Source organism: Dysidea avara, chromosome 14, assembly GCF_963678975.1.
Source record: "Dysidea avara chromosome 14, odDysAvar1.4, whole genome shotgun sequence".
Classification (NCBI taxonomy): Eukaryota; Metazoa; Porifera; class Demospongiae; order Dictyoceratida; family Dysideidae; genus Dysidea; species Dysidea avara.
In genome coordinates, this window is record NC_089285.1 from 128546 (window position 1) to 135886 (window position 7341).

The 7341-nt window shown below is 35.6% G+C and overlaps 1 long non-coding RNA gene across 1 annotated transcript; it reads right to left on the reverse strand.

The window, feature by feature from the left end:
• Nucleotides 1-163: 163 nt before the first annotated feature.
• LOC136244948 (uncharacterized) lies at nucleotides 164-6323 on the reverse strand. Its single transcript, XR_010695667.1, has 3 exons — nucleotides 6241-6323; nucleotides 711-828; nucleotides 164-299 (listed from the first exon to the last, which is right to left on the reverse strand). It is a non-coding gene; the product is annotated as an uncharacterized lncRNA (long non-coding RNA).
• Between the last annotated feature and the right edge of the window lie 1018 nt (nucleotides 6324-7341).

Here is a 7341-nt window from a genome sequence, read left to right on the forward strand (position 1 = left end):
TCCCCATAGCCCTGATTATGCCACAAGAATGTAGATGTAGTGTCAGTTTGTAACATCATAAGAGTAACATTTAGCTTGCAAGTAGGGTAGATTTTTTCAAGACCAAAAAACATAAAGAAATACACCCACTTAATGACCTAACATTAGTTTAAGTGGAATTCTGATGCTATACACTAAAAATATGGTATGATAACAACATAAAAGCACGTAACAGTTGACAATATACATAAATATCTTTCAAGTGTTTATCTTTATCCATTAATAGTAACTTGAGACAGGTATTCCATTTATTTATCTTGCTACAAAATAAGAATACATGATACTGCTTATTCCCACATCTGATATCCAACAAATACAGTTACATGTATAGTATAGGGAACCTCTCAGGGACATATTATTCTGAATAAAAAAAGTCTGACTGACTGATGAAATTACTCAGCTACTGTACAAGAATGAGTAGCACAACTTAAACAACACTACATCATTTTTGCCAATGGATTTTATTCTGGCTAGTGAATGGATAGAAGTACGGCTATTCAAGGGCTGCTTCAAGCTACCATTTCGCATAAACAAAGTAACTGTGTTATTCCACATGACCATTAATCACAGGGTAATACAGTGTTATCCAACCCCCTTGGGACCAAGACATGTTCAGATAATCAAACCCCATACATTTGTATACAGAGCTCAAATACTCTAATAGAACATACATCATAAACAAAAGAGAACTCAATTCTGCTGTTCGGATAACCAAGTGTTCAGATAATCAAGGGAGCTAGCACTGTATGTCATTTCACCACAGGAAGAAGACTGATATACCATTTTACCCTGTAGGAAATGTAATAGTAAACTAACGGGTGGGACACAACGTATATAGCATAGTTTACCCCGAGATTTACTTCAGAGTAAACTAACATTTATTTTTTTGGTCTAAGTTTTACATCAGAGTAACTAACAGTTACTAGTAATTGGTTTACTCTGAATTAATCACAAGCGGAGCTTATAATAAGAATTCCCTGTTCCCTGTACCATTAGAAAAAGACTATTGATACCACACAATCATCACCACTCACTACAGCACATGCACATATGCACGCAGACACACACAGAGTAGAAGAGTAGATATTCTGTTAAATATTTTTTTCAAATTCCGTAGCAACTTGTTGGAAACATGTTAGGTCAATCTGAAGGCTTGTTTGGGCTTAGTTTTACCTAACCAATACTGCCACATCATCGTTTGGGAAAAATGAGGATGGTTTTTGGATGGGCCACACCCATGTCTTTGTGGTCTCTACTATACAGTACGATATCAGTACTATCGTACTGTACGATAAGTGAGCTGACAATCATTTCTCCAGTGTACTCATTTCTCCAGTGTACACACCTTCTCATTGCTGCTAATTCCAATGCAATTAAAATTCAGAAGAACTGATAGACTTTAGGGCCTAGCTATACAGTGGAACGTGTCTATAACGGTCACCTTGGGACCAGATATATCTGGCCTTTATGTACAGGTGGCTGTTATAGAGAAAACCTGCATAAGATGGTCAGCAGCATTTTAGTGGCTATGACCGTTATAAATGAGTAATTATTATTAAGAGACTCGCGCCAATCACAATAGAGTATAATTTTACTAGTCTTCATACAGAAAGGGCAAGGTGAGCTTGTTATGAATGTTGGTTATAGCTATTGAATACGTTTAAGTAATGAAGCCTGATAGTTTGTATAGCATTCATTGAAAGGAAGGAAGTGTGATAATTGCATGCGCATTAATTGAAATGGTGCCGTGGTCACAGACTATTGGCTTAACAAGCCACCATAAAAGGAAGCGACTGCTATACGAAGGATGAAGTTATGTATACAGTGATTCATAGGCAAATTCTTGGTTGGCCGTTATACACGTTAGATAGGTGACCGCTTAATGCAGACCACAATACATACATTTGAATGGGAAAATATTTGGGCGTTATGCAAAGGTGACCGCTTAATCCAGGTGACCGTAACACAGGTTCCACTGTACATAAATACTAAAGCTTGGAAGGTATACCTTAGTGTGCTTCCTAGTAGGCCATGCACCCCACCCCTACCCCTAAGACAATTTTGGAAAATTAGACCATTGGGGTTGAATCTGAGGGTGATTTCAGCAGTTTACTGTATACAGTACTTATTTTACTGTTGTATAAGGGTGACTGCTCTATTAGGGAAACTTTACAGAAAAGCAGGAAACATACTATCCAGAATTTTTTTAACACTAGACCCAAAATGAGGCTGACTATTAGCAAGTAGCAACTAATTCTGTCTCCCTGCTATATTAGAGTGACTGTTCTGTTGAGTGTAAAAGAAACCGCACATGCTGCAATTCAGCAATCATGGAACATTTAGTTGTTAAAACAAATACTACATTTGACCTGTTATAGCTGAGGCTACTACAACTTTCAACAAAGAAAACCCTGCAGCTGTTATGTGAAGACGGCTACTATGGGCTTGTGTGGTAGCAGCTCATGGTGTCTGTATGGATTCACAAGTTACTGGCCTTGTTCAATCATCCTTCAACGGTATCACTTATTTAAACTTCTCTCAAAAACGTTATTTCCTGGCTTAAAACAACTCCTTTGCCTGGTTTCTGCTCCAAACATGTCTTATCAACACTTGTACCAGCATATTCAGATACAAGATGTGGCTCTTATGACAATAATTCTAGGCTGTAGAGTGGCACTATCTGGGGGCAGCTATTGTAAGAGTCGCGGCTATTAGCCAGTCAAATATGATGAAGGTACAGTGGACCCTTGGTTATCTGAAACATGATGTGTCTCAGACAATGGTAAAAGTGTTCAGATAAATCAATTGTTTGTAAAACTGAAGTCTATACATTTATATCCAGAGCTCTGTTGAAATACTCTAATAGACATACATTTGTACTCAAAATACTCTAATAAAGCAGTCGTTACCAATTGTGGATAAACGAGGATACGGATAAATGATGGTTGGATAACTGAGGGTCTAGTGTACTTAACTATTATACAAGAATAAATAACACAGTTCAAACAACCAGTAGTGGGTTGGACACTTTACATTTAGAATAAGTTATGTAACATTTGGTGTGGTCCAAACTCTGATCAGAGAATAGAGGAAGTTATTTGAGACAATAGCACCCATCTAGCAATGTGGATACTACTTAGTGGTAGTTCAAATGGTGTGGTCAACTTGTGCCCATTTGTTTATATAGAGTTATGTTCAACTACTCTAATAAAACATACACATGCTCTAATAGAATGTTCATGTAATGGAAAATACTCTAATAGGTTACACATCCCCAGTGCAGTGGTCCCTTTAATGTTCGGCCATCGATACCCAATTGTTTTGTTATTCAAACAGAAGTGACTGTTCTATTAGAGTATTTTGTTTCAGAGTGTACACTGTATGTTCTATTAGAGTATTTGAATGGAATTCTGTGTATAAATCAATCGGTTTTAACTTCCCATTATTTAATGAATTTAAATAATAGAAGGACCACTGTACAGATAACAAGGGGAAAACCATGTGCACAGTGTACATACACAAAATACATGGTAATATTATAAAGTTGATGTCACCAGTACCAATACAAAGACCCAAAGACACTGAAAGCTCAGTACAACTTCGTAACAATGTTAAAGTATGTTATCAAAATTATAGGGAAACAGATGGATCAACCAACACAGAGAAAAACTATCATAAAAAGATTGGGAGTTATCCACCACTTAATTTTATCATATGTGCACACAACAGTCGCACATTGTAAGCTAATAATGGATATTATAGCAATATATTAAACAGTGGATCCTCAATAATCTGAACAGCACTGTTCTCAAGTTGATAAAAGTAGTAAAATTGTTCAGATTATAAACTATAATTATACAGAACCCTATTCAAATACTGTAATAGAACAAACACTTGTTCTCAAATTACCCTAATAGAACAGTCATTTCTACTAATTGATCCATCGCACACATGATCCAATCCAGATATTTGATTGCGCATCGGATGATCTAACCCTATGAAAGGGATCAGTGGACAGCTCACTGTGACTGAACACTAAATCTACAAGGCAGACATTTCAGCACAACAAACATTCAGGATACAAATTCATCCTTCTGTCAGCCTACAACATCTGCAACAGTGTAGAGCCAATTTACCAGTAAATTTAATAAAAATTAAATAGTGTGTATTTTGCCAAAAAAAAAATTGACAACTGCAAATTGCCTAAATATTATTTTGTTGTTACACAGCATTTACACATGCTTTGAGGTTATACTATGACATTATCACTTGTCAGCAGAAGTCTACCAAGTAAGTGGGCAAAAGACAATACCAGTTAATCAGTTTTTCCATACCGGTTCACAACACTATTACACAGAAAACAAGCGTCAACTCTGTGCTCGGTGTACACAATTAATAATATTATATGGTCAACTTATATAAAGCTAACGTCCCCAATACCATGTACAGTATGACACTGAATAGGACCATTATCAACCCCATCTGCTTTATTCTCAAGTAACAATACTACAGTATGCTATAAAAATTATAGCATTACAGATGGACCGGCCAACACAACACAGAGTAACATTATTAAAGAAAGATTGAATGATATCCACTACTTAATTTTACTGAATGTACATACAATAATCACATATGTGACCATCTCAGTGAAAACCTGTCTAGTTTGCACAACCTCTAAATTTTTTTTATTTTTATTTCTCAGCATTATCTGCATAGTCCAAGAAATGGTTCACCAAAGTTTCAGCCTTCTGTGGTGAGTAGTTTTGGAATTACAGTGCTAGAAAGTAGGAAGAACAAGGAAATCAATTTGTATGGTGACTAAACTAAAAATAAACTACAGGCGCTTGCATTCGCAGTCTTACCCTGTAACTTCCATTTAGATTAGTCTACAAAGTTGAAATTTGGCTTACAATGTTCACCATGGATTGGCAGACCAACTAAGGTATAGTTTTTGCCTTGCATTCACCTGTGCATAAAGGTATGAAGGTGGTTTTGTTAAAAAAAAACAACAGCAATAACTTTGTTTATGTCTACTGCTCTGTAAACAAACTCACGTGACACACAAACCATTGGAAGATTCTAAAACAAAGATGGTGCATAGTTTAATTGATTTGAATCTTCCTTCTTTGAGTACTGGCCCGATAAAAGCTTGCATATTTTTTTTCTTGTAGCATGTGTAATTTTACGGATTATTTTAAAATTTCTATTTTCTAAATACTCATGCTTTTGCGAACTAGACAGATATTCGCTGAGACGGTCACATATCGTAAGTCATCATACATACGTACTGTACACAGTCATACATTACAAGCTATATGTAACAACAGACATTTAACTAGAACATAATTATATTAGTATCCTATAGCATACTGTATGTATGCGATATATAGACTATTGTTATGCGAGTAGTTAGCAACAAGTTTATAGTTGTTTGCGAGTGAATCTTTGGGTTTGTTTTGGGACGTGAACAGGCAGCACTGCTATAAGACAGAATCTTAGTACAAACTCCACTAACACTGTTACCATCCACAAATTGAATAGCTCATTACATCTACATTTGCACTGCTATTATAGTCATTATTACTCAGTGTTAACAATATTGGTTTGAATGCTATAGTAGCTATAAGCCATGTTATCTACAATAGATTTGTCTTGACCAGCAGTCGCACATCTAGTGCTGCAAGCATATGGTAAAAGCAAATGTTCAAAGTATATTATTTATCTTATGACACATGTGTCTGCATCATTAGTGTACAACATGCACAGTACTGATATGTCTACAGAAGCTGCATACACATGAAACACAAACAAGTCTTATAAGAACGACTGCTCTATATGAAAAACTATTTCTTGGTGCCCCTTACTCTATCCTGAACACAGTAAACAGAGTCTTTTATCATAGAAATTTTGTTTTGCTACCTTTTTCATAGCTAAACAATGCTTGTACAGTAGCTACAAATAGTAAGTCACCACTTATGGACTAGTCACTAAATAACAGACCACACAGCGTAGTATCAGTGATTTGACAGTAGTACAAACTTGTAAATTTGGTCCAATAATAAGACTTTCCCCAACTGACTATTGGCTAAAATCTCGTAAGTGTATTCTAATGCTTTTGCGCATTTTAATACTCAAATGGAATACCCTAAAAACTACTTGCAGTAAAGTAATAGTTGGAGTACATTACATAGAACTAACTTCCAAGTAAGAAAACATCGTTGCTTCCACCAATAATAGTGCTTTCCCTCATAGGAGACAAGGAGTCAAGCGCTTGGTTTAACGCGCAGGCGGCGCAGCGCATTTGAATTGGTTGCTATGAGCTACAAACCGGCCTTACTAGTTTCTGGGCACGCAAATAGGTTTTACGAGTGGTAACTAACGAGTTACTGGTTGTCAGGTACTGAAAAAGGATGGCGTTATATGGAAAACTGTATTCAATAACGAAGGCACGGAAGAAAGAATCCCTTTTTATTTCTCCTGTTTTACTACCGTCTAACACAATCCCGGTGAGCATTTGTGTGTGTGCTAAGTAGTTTCGCTGTACATTAATTAATTAATTATGTAATTAATTAATTATTTATGACGTCACTTATTATTATTATTATTATTACTTGGTTATGTAACTAGGACCGGGTCACACATAACCAAGTAAATTTGTTAACGTGTAAAACAATTTGTATTTGCTTTGTCTAACTGTGATGTATAATAAATATAGTAGGACCTCCACTATCTGAACATCTGTTTCAATTCAATCTTAAAAGTGTTCAGTTAAGTGCATTTGTTCAAATAAATGAAGCCCATTTGTTTATAATAGAGTTACGTTCAACTACTCTAATAGAACATACACTTACTATAATACAATGTTCATGTAATAACAAAATACTCTAATAGGTCACACATACCCTAGTACAGTGGTCCCTTTAATGTTCAGCTATCGATACACAAATGCTCTATTATTCAAACTAAAGTGACAGTTCTATTAGATTATTTTGTTTAAGTGTGTATGTTCTATTAGAGCATTTGAATGGAATTCTGATAAATCAATGGGTTTTAACTTTCCAGTTTAAATGATAACAAGGGGAAAGCCATGTGCACAGTATACATACACAAAATACATGGTAATATTATAAAGCTGATGTCACCAGTACCAACCAATACAAAGACATGAAAGCTCAGTACAACTTCCTAACAATGCTCAAAGCTATACTATTATTCTCTGACATGTGTGTCTATATGCACCAAATGTATAGTACTGATATGTCTAGGGAAGCTGTATACATAAAACACGAACAAGTCTTA